At 39.1% G+C, this 20,881-nt stretch overlaps 1 protein-coding gene across 4 annotated transcripts in view; it reads right to left on the bottom strand.

Annotated features, from left to right (window-relative positions):
* Window positions 1-20,881, bottom strand: part of LOC105467783 (activating transcription factor 7 interacting protein 2) — a 104,424-nt gene that overhangs the window by 48,318 nt on the left and 35,225 nt on the right. Inside the window, exon 1 of one of the 4 annotated variants that reach the window (XM_011717498.3) lies at window positions 3,737-5,442. The exons of the other annotated variants lie outside the window; for them this stretch is intronic. The gene's annotated coding sequence lies outside the window, so the exon portion shown is untranslated. Of the gene's footprint in view, window positions 1-3,736; window positions 5,443-20,881 lie in introns of those variants that run through there. 4 annotated transcript variants of the gene reach the window in all.

Genomic DNA, 20,881 nt, shown 5'->3' with positions numbered 1-20,881 from the left:
CCTGAAACCACTCTACTGCCAGCTGACACAAAGAAGAAATCAAGGTGAAGAGAGACAGGGGTCTTAAATGACTATACTTAAAATATCTTACTATTGTAAATCTGATGAAAACGTCCAACCACGCGAACATATTGTTACTATGGCCCTTCTAAGGGCCTTTGGAAAAGGCCCAAACTAGTAAAAAGTGCTGGAATTTAAGCTCTAGAGTAAAAAAGTACCTCTACATTTGATGCATACAAAAGACTTGTAATATGTGTTAATTACAAAGTATAATAAAGTGAACATCTTTGAAACACCCACAACAAATAAGTAGAATACTATCAGTAACCTGCATTTACTCATGTTTCTCCAAACAATGCCCCTTGCACCTCTTCTCCATCCTGATGAAGTTTCCTAAACTTAGTTTATAATTCTATTACTTTTTCTACAGTTTCATCATAAATGTCATATGTAAACAAATATACTGTTTAATTTTGTTGAGCAAATTATAGCTAATACTTGTTTTTTCAGTTATATGTATAAAATTCATCCATGTGCTTCTGTATAGCAATAATTCATGTTCTTCTTTGCACTGTAATAATTCATTAGACAGATATTCCAAAATTTGTTTATCTGATCATTTGTGAAAGATCTTTGGGTCACCTCTAGTTGCTTTTTTTTTTTTTTTTTGAGACAGGGTGTTGCTGCTGTGTTACCCAGGCTGGAGTGCAGCATGGCTCACGGCAGCTTCAACCTCCCAGGCTCAAGCTATCCTCCCACCTCAGCCTCCTAAGAGGCTGGGATTACAGGCATGCACCACCACACTTGGCTAATTTGTAAAAAAAATTTTGTGGATACTGGGTCTTACTATGTTGCCCAGGCTAGTCTGAAACTCCTGGACTCAAGTGATCCTCATGCCTCAGCCTCCCAAAGTGCTGGGATTACATCTCCAGTTCTTGTTGATGTTCTGACACAACAACACTATTCTGAACACTTCTGTCTCAAGGTGCTTATGTGTAAGCATTTCCTGGGTGAATTTCTGGATACTAATAAGGTATCTATGTTCAACTTTTCAAGAAAGCCAAATTATTTCCTGGAGCAGTTCTACCAGTTTGCATCTATACAGTCAATATATAAGAGTTACCACTGAGCCACATCCTCTTGAACCCTTGGTACTGCCAGACTTGATTTTAGTCAATCTACTTGGATAAAGAATTAGCTCTCATTGTCTTAATTTGCCTTTCCCTAATTACTGTCATCTTTTCCTATGTTTATTAGCTATGTTTACTTGTCTGTAAAAATTCCTGGTTATTTCCTGCTCATGACTTCTTGGGGTGTTTTTCCTCTCTCATTTTTAAAGCATACTTAACATATTATAAACCATATTCCAGCCAGGTGTGGTGGCTCACGCCTGTAATCCCAGCACTTTGGGAGGCTGACGTGAATGGATCACCTGAGGCGAGTTCGAGACCACCCTGGCCAACAGGGTGAAACCCTGTCCCTACTAAAAACTACAAAAATTTGCTGGGCGTGGTGGCACACGCCTGTATTCCCAGCTACTTGGGAGGATGAGGCAAGAGAACCACTTGAACCCAGGAGGTGGAGGTTGTAGTGAGCTGAGATCACATCATTGTACTTTAGCCAGGGAAACAGAGTTGGACGTTGTCTTAAAAAAACAAAAACCAAAAACAAAAACAAATTCCTTCGTCAATCCTTTGTTATATGAATTACAGGTGTCTTATCAGGCTCTTCCTAATTTTCATATAGTCAAATTAAATATTTTTTTTCTTTTATGGTTAAAGTTTCATCTCTCTTCCTTGTGACATCCTTCTCTACCCCATGATGTTGTGTGAAATAGTGAAGCCTACTGGTGGTAAAGAAGCCTTTCACTGATGTAAGTCATTTAAGGACATGGTGCTATACCACAGCTGTGCAATTATTACAATATACAGTAGGACTGCAGAGTGCCAGCTCAGAGTACATTATTGTTAAACTTCATAAAAAACATGAACTAAATGGTCATTAACATTACATACTTCGTAACTGGTTAAACTTACGGCTCTGAGGAGAGGTATTTCACCTGGAAAACGCCTGCATGAGAATGCTTAGGGGAGACAAGCAAAACTGCCAATAAAAGGTGCAAGTAAGTTAAATATTTCTAACTATATAGTTTGCCTATCATTGAAACTGTTTAGTGAAGTTGAATTCATTGCTGAGAATAAAAAATAAACACCCAAACTAATTGGGGATCCCTACCATCACCAGAACTCCTCTCTTTAGCCAACTTGAATTCTTTGCTGTCACATAAAGCAAAACTCACAGATCTTTGAGATGGAAACACTGTCCTATAAACACACTGCAAAAGATGAATTATATTTTCTCAAGTTTTAATTATATTTTCTCAAGTCTTTTACAATTTAAGTCCTTAATCCATCTAGAATTTATTTTAGCACATAGAGGAAAGGACTTATTTTCATTTTTCCCTCAGATGTACAATTGCTTGGCTGTATCCTCACTGTTAACTTCATTTTAAAATCATAAAATAATCTAATCTGTACTTTTCATCTGTTTTATGATGATGTAAATTCTACTGAATATGATGTTGACCATCCTTTACCTTTAACTTTTTTTTTTTTTTTTGAGACGGAGTTTCACTCTTGTTGCCTAGGCTGGAGTGCAATGGTGCGATCTCGGCTCATCACAACCTCTGCCTCCAGGGTTCAAGTGATTCTCCTGCCTCTCGAGTAGCTGGGATTACAGGCGTGTGGCACCACGCCTGGCTAGTTTTGTATTTTTAATACAGATGGGGTTCCTCAATGCTGGTCAGGCTGGTCTCAAACTCCCGATCTCAGGTGATTTGCCCACTTTAGCCTCCCAAAGTGCTGGGATTACAGATGTGAGCCACCACACCCGGCCTACCTTTAACTTTTTTTTATCAATTTGTTTCTTGTAATACCCAAAAATTTTCACCTAATGTCTTTCAACAGAATTTAATCCATTTACATTAGTTATACATGACATATTAAAACCTTAATTTACATTATTGTTTCTACATTATTTAATATTAAGGTGTTTTTTTTTTTTTTTTTAAAGATCTGACTCTGCTTCACAATTGCATGGAACTGACTACCTTTAAAGATTTCTGGCTAGGCACAGTGGCTCACGCCTGTAATCCCAGCAGTTTGGGAGGCCGAGGCGGGTGGATCACTTGAGGTCAGGAGTTCAAGACCAGCCTGGCCAACATGGTGAAATCTCGTCTCTACTAAAAATACCACAAAAAAAAAAAAAAAAATTAGCCGGGCATGGTGATAGGTGCCTGTAATCCCAGCTACTCAGGAGGCTGAGGTGGGATAATCACTTGAACCCGGGAGGCAGAGGTTGCAGTGAGCCAAGACTGAGCCATTGCACGCTAGCCTGGAACACAGGAGCGAAACAGTCGCAAAAAAAAAAGAAAAAAAAAAATTGATAAAAACATTCATGTACAAGTTTTTATGTGTACATAATGTTTTCATGTTTCTTTGTTCTATACACCTAGCAGCAGAATTATTTGGTCATGTGGTAACTCTAGATTTAACCTTCTGAGAAACTACCAAGACTGTTTTCCAAAATGTCTGGAACAACTTACACTCACACCAGCAGTGAATGAGAGTTCCAATTTTAACACCCTTTTCACCAACACTTTTTATCTGTTTGTCTTAGTATAGTTATCCTGTTGCAACTGATGTGGTGCCTTATTGCTATTTTGATTTGCATTTACCTGATGGCTAATGATGTTGAGCATCTTTTCATGTACTTCTTGGAGGCTTGTGCATCTTCTTTAGATAAATGTCTATGCAGATTCTTTGAGAATTTAAAAACTGTGTTATTTGCCTTTTTATTACTGGCTTGTAAGAGTTCCTTATATATTTTAGATTAAGTCCGTTATAAGATATAATTTATAAACTTTCCCTCATATTCTATGGATTATCTTTCCCATTCCTTGATGGCATGCTTTGAAAACAGTGTAAAATTTTCATAAAGCATAATTTCTAAAGATTTGAAAACACATTTACATGTGTTTTTAGCAAAGATATCACAGCCTAATCCAAGGTCCTAAGAATTTTGAAGTTTTGTAAGTGCTTATATTTAGGTTTTTGATCCATTTTCGTTAAGTTTTGCATATGGTGAGAGATAGGGGTCTGTTGGAAACAGACCCCCAAATCTGGCCATAAACAGGCCCCAAAACTGGACATAAACAAAATCTCTGCAGCACTGTGACATGATTGTGATGGCTATGACGCCCACACTGAACGTTGTTGGTTTACCAGAATAAGGGCAAGGAACACCTGGCCCACCCAGGGCGGAAAATCCCTTAAGGTGTTCCAGAACCGTGAACAACAGCATGAGCCATCTGTGCCTTAAAGACATGTTCCTGCTGCAGATAACTAGCCAGAGCCCACCCCTTTGTTTCCCGTTTTAGTTAAATTATAATCTATAGAAACAATGCTTATCACTGGCTTGCTGTAAATAAATATGTGGATAAAACTGTGTTTGTGGCACTCAGCTAGGAAGGCTGTCAGCCCCAATTCCCACTCTGCACTCTATATTTCTATGTGTCTTTAATTCCTTTAGTGTCGCTGGGTTAGGGTCTCCCTGACTGAGCTGGTCTCAGCAAGTGGTGCCCATATGTGGGGCTTGAACCCAGGTTGAAGGGTCGCCAGAGCAATGGTTGGAGAACGTGGAACTACGCTGGAGGACACCCGAGTACTCTTAAGCAATCCCTGTGGTGAGTAAGAAGTGGAGCTTAGAAGCATCAGGATAACACAATGGGACAAGTGTGGGCTCTGGTTCGTTCCACCTTGGAACCTTTTCGCACTGATGAGGAGGAAGGAGGGTATAACAAAGTAACATAAGACGTGACAGAGCAGGTCTGTTGAGCAGCTAAAGCTAAAGCAGCAAAGGAGGGAGAGGTTTGTCCCTACCCTTCTGTACCTCCTCATTATTTTGAAGAAAAAGAGTGGCCTGACCCTCCAGATCTTTCTTTTCCAGAGGACAGTGGGTGAAAAGTAGTTGCCACAGTAACTGTTCAGGCAGCGCCTCAAGCGACCACTCTCAGTTCTATTCAGGAATTCAGTAAGCTAGACAAGAGGATGATACAGAGGCTTCGCAGTTCCCTGTTAGAATACACCACGCAGATCAACAGGGAAATACTACAGCTGCTTTTGAGCCTTTTCCTTTTAAAATACTTAAAGAATTTAAACAAGTTATTAATCAATATAGACCAGGTTCTCTTTTTGTAATAGACTGTTAAAGAATGTTACTGTCTCCAGTTAGATGATGCCAGCAGTCAGGACGGTAGGATTACTTCTAGGTAGGTCTAGTTTAAATTTATTTATTTATTTGACGAAGTTGCGCTCTGTCACCCAGGCTGGAGTGCAGTGGCAAGGTCTCGGCTTACTGAGAGCTCCGCCTCCCGGGTTCACGCCATTCTCCTGCCTCAGCCTCCTGAGTAGCTGGGACTACAGATGCCCACCACCACGCCCGGCTAACTTTTTGTATTTCTAGTAGAGATGGAGTTCTACTAGTAGATCTCTAGTAGAGATCAAGACCATGTTAGCCAGGATGGTCTTGATCTCCTGACCTCATGATCCGCCCACCTCAGCCTCCCAAAGTGTTGAGATTACAGGCGTGAGCCACTGTGCCCGGCCTCTGGTTTAAATTTAAAAGGAGTGCAAGTACATACAGGAGTCATTAATTCAGATTACAATGGGGAAATTCAGATTGTTATATCTACTTCTGTTCCCTGGAAAGCAGAGCCAGGAGAGCATATAGCACAGCTCCTGATTGTGCCGTATGTGGAAATGGGGAAAAGCGAAACTAAACGAACAGGAGGATTTGGAAACACAAATAAACACGGCAAAGCAGCTTACTGGGTGAATCAAATTACTGACAAATGTCCTATCTGTGAAATAACTATTCAGAGAAAGATGTTCAAAGGTTTGGTAGACACAGGAACGGATATTTCATTTCATTCATTTCTCTACAGCACTGGCTGTCTGCGTGGCCAATTCAAACTGCTCAATTTAACACAGTTGAAGCTGGTAAAGCACCGAAAGTATATCAAAGTAGTTGTATCTTGCATTGTGAAGGGCCCAATGGACAACCTGGGACTATTCAACCAATTGTAACTTCTATACCTATAAATTTATGGGGGAGAGATTTATTACAACAATAGGGAGCACAAATTCTAATTCCAGAGCAATTATATAGCCCTTAAAGTCAACATATGATATACGAAACGGAGTATGTCCCTGGTATGGGGCTGGAAAAATTTTGCAAGGTTTGAAGGAACCGCTTCAAGCGGAAAGACAAAGTTTCCGCCAAGGTTTAGGATATCATTTTTGATGGCGGCCATTGTTAAGCCTCCAGAACCTATACTTTAAAATGGTTAACAGATAAGCCAATTTGGATAGAACAATGACCGCTGATCAAAGAGAAACTGGAGGCTTTAGAGGACTTAGTTACTGAACAATTAGAAAAAGGACACATAGCTCCAACAATTTCCCCTTGGAATTCTCCATTTTTCATAATTAAGAAAAAATCAGGTAAATGGAGAATGTTAACTGACTTCAAGGCCATTAAATCAGTTATACAACCTATGGGGGCATTAAAGCCAGAATTGCCTTCTCCTGCTATGATTCTGGAAAACTGGCCTTTAACAGTCATAGATTTAAGACTGTTTCTTTACTATCCCCTTAGCTGAGCAAGACTTTGAATGGTTTGCATTTACAATTCCTGCACTAAACAACCTGCAGCCTGCTAAGCGTTTTCATTGGAAAGTGTTGCCACAAGGCATGTTAAACAGTCCAACAATTTGCCAGACGTATGTAGGGCAAACAATTGAATCTACTCATAAACAATGTTCACAGTGTTACATTATTCATTATATGGATGATATACTTTGTGCTGACCCCACTCGAGAATTATTACTCCAATCTTATGATCACGTGCAAACTGCGATTGCTTACGCTGGTTTAACTATAACTCCTGACAAAATTCAGACTACTGCTCCTTACTCCTACTTGGGGACCTTAGTAAATGACACAATAGTGCCACAGAAAGTAACCATACGTAGAGATCAATTGAAAACATTAAATGTTTCAAAAATTACTTTCAAAAATTACTAGGGAACATTAACTGGATATAACCTGCTCTAGGCATTTCTACCTATGCCATGAGTAATCTGTTTTCTATCCTTAGAGGAGATCCTAGTCTCAGTAGCCCTCAGCAATTAACAAAGGAGGCTGAGACAGTTACAGCTAATTGAGAAGCACATGCATAAGGCTCAAATAAGTAGAAAAGATCCAGAGAAGACTCTAGATTTGCTAATTTTTTCAACTCAGATTCACCTACTGGTGTTACTGCTTAAGAGCACGATCTTGCAGAGTGGTTTTTTCTTCCACATACTAATTCACGGACTCTAACTCCTCATTTAGATCAAATCGCTATTATGAAAGGAAATGAGAGAACTCGGATTGTTAAATTACATGGATATAATCCTGGAAAAATTACTGCCCCTCTTATGAAGGCACAAATACAGCAAGCTTTTATAAATAGTCCTACTTGGCAAACCCATTTAGCTAACTTTGTGGGTATTCTCAATAACCATTTTCCTAAAACAAAACTGTTCCAATTTTTGAAAATTTTGAAATTTAATTGGATTCTCCCTAAAATAACTAAATTTAAGCCAACTGAGGGTGCTCAAAATGTCTTCACAGATGGATCTAGTAATGGTAAATTTCTTATTCTGGCTTGAAAGGTAAAGTTTTTCAGACACCCTATACTTCAGCTCAAAAAGCAGAGCTTGTAGCTATAATTGAGGTATTGACCGCTTTTGATATACTTATTAATGTGATTTCTGATTCTTCATAGGTGGTTCATTCCACACAATTAATTGAAAACGCTCAGTTATGATTTCATATAGATGAACAACTGACTATTTTCCCAACTGCAAACAGCAGTTAGGAGTAGAATGCACCCTTTTACATCACTCACATTAGGACTCATATACCTCTTCCAGGACCTTTGACTGCAGGGAATCAAATGGCTGATTGCCTAGTTGCTACTGCAATATCTAATGCCAGACACTTTCACAATTTAACCCATGTTGATGCCTCTGGTCTCAAACGCAGATATAGCATTACCTGGAAAGAAGCTAAAGCTATTATCCAGCGATGCCCAACTTGCCAAATGGTACATTCCTCATCTTTTACAGGAGGAGTTAATCCTTGCAGACTGGAACCTAATTGTCTTTGGCAAATGGATGTCACCCATGTTCTCATTTGGGAGACTAGCTTATGTGCATGTATGTGTAGATACCTTTTCTCACTTTGTCTGGGCTACATGCCAATCAGGACAGTCTTTTGCCTGTGTTAAATGTCACCTTTGCAGTGTTTTGCGGTGACGGGCATTCCAGTCTCTATTACAATGGAAAACGCCCCAGGCTACACTAACCAAGCTCTACCTATATTTTTCTCTATATGGAATATTAAACCCATTACTGGCATCCCATGTAACTCTCAAGGACAACCCACTGTGGAATGAATGAATCTCTCCCTGAAACAGCAGTTGCAAAAGCAAAAGTGGGGAAACAGGGACTACAGGACACCACATATGCAATTGAATCTAGCATTATCAACTAAATTTTTTGAGCCTTCCTAAAGGCCAGATGCTATCAGCAGCTGAACAGCACTTACAGAAACCAGCTGCAAAGACAGAAGCAGAACAACTGGTTTGGTGGAGAGATCCGATAACAAAAAATTGGGAAACTAATTATTTTACCCCAAGTAAATTAATAACTTGGGGTAGAGGTTATGCTTGTGTTTTGCCAGGACCGAATCAACAGCCAATCTGGGTGCCACTGAGACACCTAAAGCCTTACTATGAGCCAGATACTCAGGAAGACGTTTTGGGAGGATCTCAAAGACCCACCAGTTGCAGTCATGTTGAGACTGACACTGAGGAGGACCCCAACTGTCACAAGCAACACCTGTTGAATGCAGCCACCTACCTGGGGACAGATCAAGAAGCTGTCACAGATGGCAGAAGAAAACCTGAAGAAAGTGGGACAACCAGTCACAATGAGTAATTTAATGATAGCTATGACAGCGGTGACCACCACTGCCCTGAGTATTCCTTTAGCAAGGGCTGACACAGACAACAATTATAGTCATTGGGCATATTTACCTTTTCCACCATTTTTACAGCCTGTAACTTGGCTGGACCCCCCAGTGGAGGTATACACTAATGACAGCTCTTGGATGCTTGGTCCTACAGATGATAGAGGTCCGTCTCACCCACATGAGGAAGGAGCTGTTACGAATATTTCTTTAGGATTTGAACATTCACCTATCTGTTTGGGAAAGGCCACTAGTTGCCTACCCCCTCGCTATCAATCTTGGCTGGCAATAGTGCCTAGACATAATTACTAGATGACATAGTTACACGTGCCTTCTGGTCCTATTTGTAAACAGAATTGGACCTGGCCCAAAAAAATGAACGTACTTGTTTGGGACAATTGCATTGCAGAACAGGCAGACGTGCTGCGCAATGATTCCCATGGAATCATTATTGATTGGTCCCTGAAGGGGATGTTTAGCATGAATTGTACCTCTCAGTCAGCATGCCATGGTCACACTATGTTCAGCTGGTCTGAACAAAGTGGTCAGATGGCAGAAATGGTAAGAAGAATGACAAGAGTTCCTATTATCTGGAAACATGGCAGTATAGTGGCACCTCAACCTCAAATGATATGGCCTGCTCCAGGAGCTAAACACAAGGATTTGTGGAAACTATAAATGGCTCTTAATAGGTTCAAAATTTGGGAAAGAATAAAAAGGCATCTAGAAGGACCCTCTACAAACTTGTTTTTGGATATTGCAAAATTAAAAGAACAAATATTTAAAGCACCCCAGGCACACCTAACCTTAATACCAGGAGCTAGAGTGCTTGAAGGAGCTGCAGACAGATTAGCAGCTATTAACCCATTAAAATGGATAAAAACACTTGGAGGCTCTGTGATTTCAATAATGATTGTGCCTTTAATCTGTGTTGTCTTTGTATAGTCTGCAGATGCAGATCCTGACTCCTGAGAGAAGCAGCTCACCGTGATAAAGCCACCTTTGCTTTCATCGTCTTGCAAAAACAAAAAAGGGGGACATGTTGGGAACAGGCCCCCAAATCTGGCCATAAACAGGCCCCAAAACTGGACATAAACAAAATCTCTGCAGCAGTGTGACATGTTCGTGATAGCTATGATGCCCACGCTGAAGGCTGTTGGTTTACCAGAATGAGGGCAAGGAACACCTGGCCCACCCAGGGCAGAAAACCACTTAAGTGATTCCTGAACCATAAACAATAGTATGAGCAATCTGTACCTTAAGGACATGTTCCTGCTGCAGATAACTAGCCAGAGCCCATCCCTTTGTTTCCTGTTTTAGTTAAATCTATAATCTATAGAAACAATGCTTATCACTGGCTTGCTGTCAATAAATAACTCTGTTCGTGGCTCTCAGCTCTGAAGGCTGTCAGCCCCCTGATGCCCACTCCACACTCTCTATTTCTATGTATGTGTCTTTAATTCCTCTAGTGCCACAGGGTTAGGGTCTCTATGACTGATGTGGACATCCAATTGTTCCAGCACAATTTTAAAACACCGTTACTTTCCTTTCTTATGACACCTTTATACAAAACAAATTGACTTTAAATGAGAAGGTATATTTCTGGGTTCACAATTCTATTACATTTGTGTATAGGTCTGTACCACACTATCTTGATTACTGTCATTTGTGAGGAGTTTGGAATTCAGGATGTATAAGTCCTCCAACTTTGTTATTCTTGGAGAAGACTGTTTTGGCTATTGTGGGTCCCTTGAATTTCCATATAAATTTTAGGATCAGATTATCAGTTTCTCTCTAGTATGAGTGTGGTGTTGTTCCCTACCATTATTGTTCAGCTGTCTATCTCTTTCTTTAACTACAGTAATATTTAATGAATTTGGGTGGCCCAGTGTTGAGTGCATGCATATTTAGGATTGCTATATCCTCTTTTTGAAATGACCCCAAATAATGATGTTTGTCTTTCTTTACTGCTTTTGATTCAAAGCTAATTGTATGTGAGATATGTATAGCTGCTCCTGCTCAATTTTGGTTTCCATTGCACAGAATATCTTTTTCTGCCCCTTCAACTTGAGTCTAAATGTGTCTTACCATGTAAGATGAGTTTCTGGTAAGCAGCATATACTTGGTTGATGGGTTTTGAAAATCCATTCCATCAGTCTCTCTTTTCAGTGGAGTATTTCATCCGTTCATGTTCAATGTTAATATCAATATGAGAGGTTTTGATCCTGTCACATTATTATTACCTAGTTGTTTTATAAATTCTTTCCTTGTCTTCCACTGTATTTGTGGTATAATGGAATTATATTGTGTTGCCATTTGACTCCTTTCTCTTCTTCCTTTATGTGATTGTTTTATATGACCTCTGATTCTTAGACTTTCATGAGGTTTTCTTTTTATTTCCGGTTTTAATTTGTAACTTTTGTGGGTACGTAAGACACTTTGATATAGAAATGCAATGTGTAATAATCACACTGGTAAATGGGGTATCTACCCCCTCAAGCATTTATCCTTTGTGTTACAAACAATCCAATTATAGTCTTAGTTATTTTTAACTGTACAATTAGGTTATTGATGACTATAGTCACCCAGTTGTGCAATTAAATACTAGGTTATTAGGTCTTAATTCATTCTAAATACTTTTTTTTTTTTTTTTTTTTTTTTGAGACAGAGTCTTGCTCTGTCGCCCAGGTTGGAGTGCAGCAGTGTGATCTTGGCTCACTGCAACCTCTGCCTACTGGGTTCATGTGATTCTGCTGTCTCAGGCTCCTGAGTAGCTGGGATTACAGGTGCCCACCACTACCACACCAGGCTAACTTTTGTGTTTTTTAGTAGAGAGGTGGTTTTGCCATGTTGGCCAGGCTGGTCTCGAACTCCTGGCCTCAGGTGATCCACCCGCCTTGGCCTCCCAAAGTGCTGGGATTACAAGTGTAAGCCACTGTGCCTGGCTCATTCTAACTACTTTTTATACCCATTAACCATCCCCACCTTCCTCCCGAACACCAAATACCTTTCCCAGCGTATGGTAACCATCCTTCTACTCTCATAGATTCAAATGTTTTAATTTTTAGCTCCCACAAATAAGTGAGAACATAAGTGTGTCTTTCTGTGCCTGGCTAATTTCACTGAAGATAATGACCTCTAGATCCATCCACATTGTTGTAAAAGACAGATCTCATTCTTTTTCATGGTTGAATAGTACTCTGTTGCATATATGTGCCATATTTTCTTTATCCATTTATCTGCTGATGAGCACTTAGGTTCCTTCCAAATCTTGGCTATTGTGAACAGTGCTGCAATAAACATGAAACTGCAGATATCCCTTTGATAAACTGATTTCCTTTCATTTGGGTATATATTCAGCAGCAGGATTGCTGGATTGCATGGTAGCTCTATTTTTAGTTTTTAAGGAACCTCCTAACTGGTCTCCATACTGGTTGTACAAATTTACATCCCCACCAACAATGTACAAGGATTCCCTTGTCTACACATCCTCACCAGCATTTCATATTACCTGTCTTTTGAATAAAAGCTATTTTAAATGAGGTAAGATGATATCTCACTGTTGCTTTGATTTGCATTTTGTTGATGATCAATGACGTTAGGCAGCTATTCACATGTCTGTTTTCCATTTGTATCTCTCCTTTTGAGAAATGTCTATTCAGGTATTACCATTGTATAATTAGATTATTAGACTCTTTCCTACAGAGCTGTATGAGCTTCTTATATTCTGGTTATTAATGCCATGTCAAACATGTAGTTTACAAATATTTTCTCTCATTCTGTGCCTTGTCTCTTTACTTTGTAGATTGTTTCCTTTGCTGTGCAGAAGCTTTTCAACTTTAAGTGATCCAATTTGTCCATTTTTCATTTGGTTACCAATGCTTATAAAAATTTTTTGCCCAGAACAACAACCTAGAGAGTTTCCCCAATGATTTTTTCTAGCACTTTCATAGTTTGGGAACTTAGATTTAAGTAATCCATTTTGCCTTTTTATATACAGTGAGAGATAACAGATCTAATTTCATTCTTCTGTATGTGAATATCCAGTTTTCCCAGCACCATTTATTGAAGAGACCATCTTCTCGCAAATGTTTCACCTTTGTCAAACATGAGTTCACCCACTGTAGGTATATGGATTTGTTTCTGGGATATGTATTCTGTTCTACTGTTCGGTCTGTTTTTATGCTAGTACCATGCTGTTTTGGTTACTATAGCTCTTACTTGAAGTTGTAACGTGATTCCTTTAGTTTTGTTCTTTTTGTTCAGAATACTGTTGGCTATTCTCAGTCTTCTGTGGTTCCATACTAATTTTAGGATTGTTTTCTCTATTTCTGTGAAGAATGTCATCCATACTTTGATAGGGACTGCACTGAATCTGCAGACTGCTTTAACTAGTATGAACATTTTAACAATATCAATTCTTCTAATCCATAAACATGAAATATATTTCAATTTTTTTGTGTCCTCTTCAATTTCTTTCATCAGGGTTTTACAGTCTTTATTGTAGATATCTTTCACATCTTCGGTTAGTTAGTAGGTATTTAATTTTAAAGAGAGGTAACAATCACTACAGCTTGGCTCTCAGAAAGCCACACTCCTAGGAAAAGGGGAAGAGTACTACACTGAGGGAACACCCCATGGGACAAAAGAATCTGAACAACAGTCTTGACCCCTAAACCTTTCCTCTGACAGAGCCTACCCAAATGGGAAGGAACCAGAAAACCAATTCTGGTAATATGACAAAACAAGGTTCCTTAACTTCCCCTCCCCCGCTCCACCTGCACACGCACACACACACACACACAATCACACTAGTTCACCAGCAGTGGATCCAAACCAAGAAGAAATCCCTGATTTACCTGAAAAAGAATTCAGACGGTCAGTTATTAACCTAATCAAGGAGGCACCAGAGAAAGGTGAAGCCCAAATTTGAGGAAATCAAAAAAATACAAGAAATAAGGGGAGAAATCTTCAGTGAAATAGATAGCATAAATAAAAAACAATCAAAACTTCAGGAAATAATGGACACATTTATAGAAATGCAAAATGCTCTGGAAAGTCTCAGCAATAGAATGGAACAAGCAGAAGAAAACTTTAAAGCTCGAAGACAAGGTTTTCGAATTAACCCAATCCAACAAAGAAAAAAAAAGAATAAGAAAATATGAACAAAGCCTTCAAGAAGTCTGAGATTATGTTAAACAACCAAACCTAAGAATAATCAGCATTCCTGAGGAAGAAGAGAAAGCTAAAAGTTTAGAAAACGTATTTGGGAGAATAATCAAGGAAAACTTCCTAGGCCTTGTTAAAAACCTAGACATCCAAATACAATAAGCTCAAACAACACCTGGGAAATTCATCGCAAAAAGATCATCATCTAGGCACACTGTCATCAGATTATCTAAAGTTAAGATAAAGGAAAGAATCTTATGAGCTGTAAGGCAAAAGCAACAGGTAATCTAACAGCAGATTTCTTGGCAGAAACCCTTCAACCTAGAAGGATTTGGGGCCTTATATTCAGCCTCCTTAACAAAACAATTATCAGCTAAGAGTTTTGTATCCGGTGAAACTAAGCTTCAAAAATTAAGGAAACATAGTCTTTTTCAGACAAATGAATGCTGACCGAATTCATCACTACCAAGCTAGCACTGTAAGAACTCTAAATCTTGAAAGGATTTAAGGAGCTCTAAATCTTGAAACAGAACTTGGAAACACATCAAAACAGAACCTCTTTAAAGCATAAATCTCATAAGACCTATAAAGCAAAAATACAATAAGCAAACAAACAAACAAACAAAAAACCAAGGTATAAAGGCAACAAATAGCATGATGAATGGAATAGTACCTCACAACTAAATACTAACTGTATTAGTCCATTTTCATCTGCTGATAAAGACATACCTGAGACTGGGAAGAAAAAGTTTTAATTGGACTTACATTTCCACATGGCTGGGGATGTCTCAGAACCATGGCAGGAGGCGAAAGGCACTCCTCACATGGCGGTGGCAAGAGAAAAATGAGGAAGAAGTAAAATGGAAACCCCTGATAAACCCATCAGATCTCATGAGAGTTATTCACTATCACGAGAATAGCATGGGAAAGACCAGCCCCCATGTTTCAGTTACCTCCCCCTGGGTCCCTCCCACAAGACATGGGAATTCTGGGAGATACAATTCATGTTGAGATTTGAGTGGGGACACAGCCAAACCATATCATTAACATTAAATGTAAATGGCCTAAATGCTGCACTTAAAGGATACAGAATTGCAGAATGGATAAGAATTCACAAACCAACTATCTCCTGCCTTGAAGAGACTCACCTAACACATAAGGCTCACATAAGCTTAAGGTAAAGGGGTGGAAAAATACATTCTATGCAAATGAATATCAAAAACAAGCAGTAGTAGCTATTCTTAAATTAGATAAAACAAACTTTAAAGCAACAGCACTTAAAAAAGACAAAAGAGGGACATTATATAATGATAAAAAGCATTATCCAACAGAAAAATATCACAATCATAAATAAGGAAGTACCTAACACTGGAGCTCCCAAATTGATAAAACAATTACTACTAAACTTAAGAAACGAGATAGACAGCAACACAATAATAATGGGGGACTTCAATACTCCACTGACAGCACTAGACAGGTCATTAAGACAGAAAGTCAACAAAGAAACAATGGATTTAAACTATACCCTGAAACAAATGGACTCAACAGATACTTACATTCTACCCAACAACTGCAGAATATACATTCTATTCATTACACATGGAACTTTCTCCAAGATAGACCATATGATAGGCCACAAAACAAGCCTCAATAAATAAAATTGAAATTATATCAAGCACTCTCTCAGACCATAGTGGAAAAAAACAGGAAATCAACTCCAAAAGGAACCTTCAAAACCATGCAAACACATAGAAATTAAATAACCTGCTCCTGAATGATCATTGGATCAACAATGAAATCAAGATGGAAATTAAAAAGTTCATCAAACTGAATGACAATAGAGATACGACCTATTAAAACCTCTGGGATATAGCAAAGGCGGTGCTAGGAGGAAAGTTCATAGCCCTAAACGGCTACATCAGAAAGTCTGAAAGAGCACAGACAATCTAAGGTCACACCTCAAGGAACCAGAGAAACCAGAAAAAACCAAACCCAAACACAGCAGAAGAAAGAATATAACTAAGATCACAGCAGAGCTAAATGAAATTGAAACAAAAAAAAAATACAAAAGAAAAATGAGATGAGTTAATGGGTGCAGCCAACATGTCACATGTATACCTATGTAACAAACCTGCACGTTGTGCACATGTACCCTAGAACTTAGAAGTATAATAATAAAAACAAACAACAACAACAACAAAGAAAAATGAAACAAAAAGCTGGTTCTTTGAAAAGGCTGGTAAAATTGATAGACCATTAGCAAGATTCACCAAGAAAAGCTGAGAAAAAAACAAAAAACAAAAAAGCTCAATTAGAAACAAAACAGGAGATATGACAACTGACACCACAGAAATATAAAAGACCATTCAAGGCTAATTCCACACCTTTACGCGGGTGAACTAGAAAACCTAGAGTAGATAGATAAATTCTTAAAAGATACAACCCTCCTAGCTTAAATCAGGAAGTAGATACCCTGAAAGACCAATAACTTGCAGCGAGATTGACATGGCAATTAAAAAATTACCAACATAGGCCAGGCACAGTGGCTCACACCTGTAATCCCAGCACTTTGAGAGACCAAGCTGGGTGGATCACCAGAGGTCAGGAGTTCAAACCAGCCTGGCCAACATGGTGAAACTACATCTCTACTAAAAATACAAATTAGCCGGGAATGGTGGCACACGCCTGTAATCCCAGCTACTCTGAAGGCTGAGGCAGGAGAATCGCTTGAGCCAAGATTGTGCCACTGCACTCCAGCCTGGGCAAGATGGTGAGACTCTGTCTCAAAGAAAAAAAAAAAAAGCCCAGTACCAGACAGATTCACAGCTGAATTATAACAGGCATTCAAAGAAACATCGGTACCAATCCTGACTCTATTCCAAAAGATAGAGAAAGAGGGAATCCTCCCTAAATCATTCTATGAAGCCAGTATCACCCTAATACCAAAACCAGCAAAGGACATAATCAAAAAAGAAAACTACAGACCAACATCCCTGATGAACATAGATGCAAAAATCCTCAACAAAATACTAGCTAACTGAATCCAACAACATATCAAAAAGATAACCCACCATGATCAAGTGGGTTTCATACCAGAAATGCAGGGAGGGTTTCACATATGCAATTCAATAAATGTGATACACCACATAACAAGAATTATAAACAAAAATTATACACTCATCTCTAAATAAACACAGAAAAAGGATTCAACAAAATCCAGCATCCCTTTATGATTAAAACGTTCAGCAAAATTGGCATACAAAGGACATACCTCAATGTAATAAAAGCCATCTATGACAAATCCACAGCCAACATAATACTAAACGGGGAAAAATTGAAAGCATTTCCTCTGAGAACTGAAACAAGACCAGGATACTCACTCTCACCACTTCTCTTCCTAGCCACAGCAATCAGACAAGAGAAAGAAATAAAGGGCATCCAAATTAATAAAGAGGAAGTCAAACTGTCGCTGTGTGCTGATGATGTGACTGTATACCTAGAAAACCCTAAAGACTCCTCCAAAAAGCTCCCAAACAAGGAATTCAGCAAAGTTTCTGGATACAAAATTACTGTACACAAATCAGTAGCTCTCCTATATACCAGCAGCAACCAAGCTGAGAAACAAATCCAGAACTCAATGCCTTTTACAACAGCTGGCGGGGCGGGGTGGCGGGCAGAGGGGGAAGACAACAACTTAGGAATATACCTAACCAAGGAGTCAAAAGATGTCTACAAGGAAAACTACAAAACACTGCTGAAATAAATCAGAGATGACACAAACAAATGGAAACACATCCCATGCTCATGGATGGGTAGAGACAATACTGTGAAAATGACCACACTGCTAAGAGCAATCTAAAAATTCAATGCAATTCCCATCAAAATACTACCATCTTCTTCACAAAACTAGAAAAAACAATCCTAAATTCACGTGGAACCAAAAAAGACCCTGTATAGCCAAAGCAAGACTAAGCAAAAAGAACAAATCCGGAGGCATCACATTACCTGATTTCAAACTACTTTATAAGGCCATAGTGACCAAAACAGCCTGCTACTGGTATAAAAATAGACACAAAGACCAATGGAACACGATAGAGAACGGAGAAAATCAAATACTTAAAGTCAACTGAGCTTTGACAAAGCAAACAAAAACGTAAAGTTGGGAAAGGGCACTCTACTCAACAAATGGAGTTGGGATAACTGGCAAGCCACATGTAGGAGAATGAAACTGGATCCTCATCTCTCACCTTAGACAAAAATCAACTCAAGATGGATCAAGGACTTAAAACTAAGACCTGAAAGTATAAAAATTCTAGAAGATAACATCAGAAAAACCCTTCTAGATGTAGGATATAATATATTCCTCTTCAAAGGCTTAGCCTGTTAACTTCCTTGTTCTTTGTTCTCAAACTCAGCTTTCTTGTTCTCCATGCCTCCTTGCCCCTAATTACTGTAAACAACCTTCCTATCAGCTCTAATCAATAACTCACATCTGCTCCCTTGGTTGCTCACTCTGCGCCCATTCCACCCTTTAAAACCGCATGTCCCACCACTGTAACTCACATCCCACTTCCCTTCCTTATTTGGGAAAATATTCACAAATAGCCAATCAGGTCAACTTAGAATGTGCAGTCCGACCCACCTACCCCCCACCCATGGGGGATTGACACAGATACAGGGGCCATGTTAGGAATAAAAACCCTTTCCCTCCTTTGTTCAGTGTGCTCTTGAGATCGTGATTGACACAAGCACCCTTCTGCAGAACTAAATTGCCTTGCTGAGAAAACTTTTGCCTGAGTGCTGGTTTCACTTTGTGACACCAGGCATTTATCTCCAGCATAGACACTGACATGCAAGAATTTCATGACCAAAAACCCAAAGGCAAATGCAACAAAAACAAAGATGAATAGGTGGGACTTAATTAAAGAGCTTCTGCAGAGAAAAAGGAAGAGTCAGCAGAGTAAACAGATAACCCACAGAGTGAGAGAAAATCTTTATCACCTATACATCCAACAAAGCACTAATATCTAGAATCTACAAGGCACTCAAACAAATTAGCAAGAAAAACAAATAATCCCATCAAAAAGTGGGCTAAGGAAATAGGCAATTCTCAAAAGAAGATATACAAATGGCCAAAAAACGTATGAAAAAATGCTCATCACCACTAATGATCAGGGAAATGCAAATCAAAACCACAATGAGATACCACCTTACTCCTGCAAGAATGGCCATAATCAAAAAGTCAAAAAATAATAGATGTTGGTGTGGATGTGCTATAAATAGAACATTTCTATGCTGCTGGTGGGAATGTAAACTAGTACAACCATCATGGAAAACAGTGTGGCAACTCCTTAAAGAACTAAAAGTAGAACTACCATTTGATCCGGCAATCCTACTACTGGGTATCTACCTAGAGGAAAAGTAGTCATTATACAAAAAAAGACACTTTCACAGACATGTTTATAGCAGCACAATTCGTAATTGCAGAAATATGGAACCAGCCCAAATGCCTATTAATGAACGAGTGGATAAAGAAATTGTGGTATAAGCTGGGCGTGGCGGCTCACACCTGTAATCCCAGCACTTTGGGAGGCCAAGGCAGGTGGATCGCCAGAGGTCAGGAGTTTGAGACCATCCTGGCCGACATGGTGAAACCCCATCTCTACTAAAAACTACAAAAATTAGCTGGGCATGGTGGCGCATGCCTGTAGTCCCAGCTACTAGGGAGGCTGAGGCTGGAGAATCGCTTGAACCCAGGAGGCAGAGGTTGCAGTGAGCCAAGATCACACCACTGCACTCCAGCCTGGTGACAGAGCAAGACTCCATCTCAAAAAGAAAAAGAAAGAAAGAAAAGAAAAGAAAAGAAGGAACTCAAGAGTAGAAAACCAAGCATTGCATGTTCTCACTCACAAGTGGGAGCTAAGCTATGACAATGTAAAGGCATTAAGAATGATACAATGAACTGTGGGGACTCGGGAAAGAGTGATGAGGGATAAAAGACCACAAATTGGGTTCCGTATATAGTGCTTGGGTGATGGGTGCACCAAAATCTCACAAGTCACCACTAAAGAACTTACTCATGTAACCAAGTAACACCTGTTCCTGAACAGCCCACAGAAATAAAAAATTTTTTAAATAATCTTATTTGTGGGTATTATAAATGAGACTATTTTGATTTCCTTTACATATCATTCACTGTTAGTGTATAGAAATGTTACTGAATTTTGTACGGTGATTTTGTATACTGCAACTTTACTCAATTTATCAGTATTACTAGTTTCGGTGGATTGTTCAGGATTTTCCAAATATGAGATCTTATTATCTGTAAATAAGCACAATTTGACTTCTTCCTTCTCAATTTGTATGCCCCTCATTTCTCCTCTGATTCATTGAGCTAGGACTTCTAGTACTATGTTCAATAACTGTGGTAAAAATGGGCATCCTTGTTGTGTTACAGATCTCAAACCAAAGGTTTCTAGTTTTTTTGTATTTTTTCCCCATTCAGTATGATACTGTGGTCTGTCATATATGGTTTTTATTACATTGAGATACATTCCTTCTATACCCAGTTTCTT

This window comes from Macaca nemestrina, chromosome 18 (assembly GCF_043159975.1).
Source record: "Macaca nemestrina isolate mMacNem1 chromosome 18, mMacNem.hap1, whole genome shotgun sequence".
NCBI classification, from domain to species: domain Eukaryota; kingdom Metazoa; phylum Chordata; class Mammalia; order Primates; family Cercopithecidae; genus Macaca; species Macaca nemestrina.
This window is presented reverse-complemented; position numbering and strand designations above follow the sequence as displayed.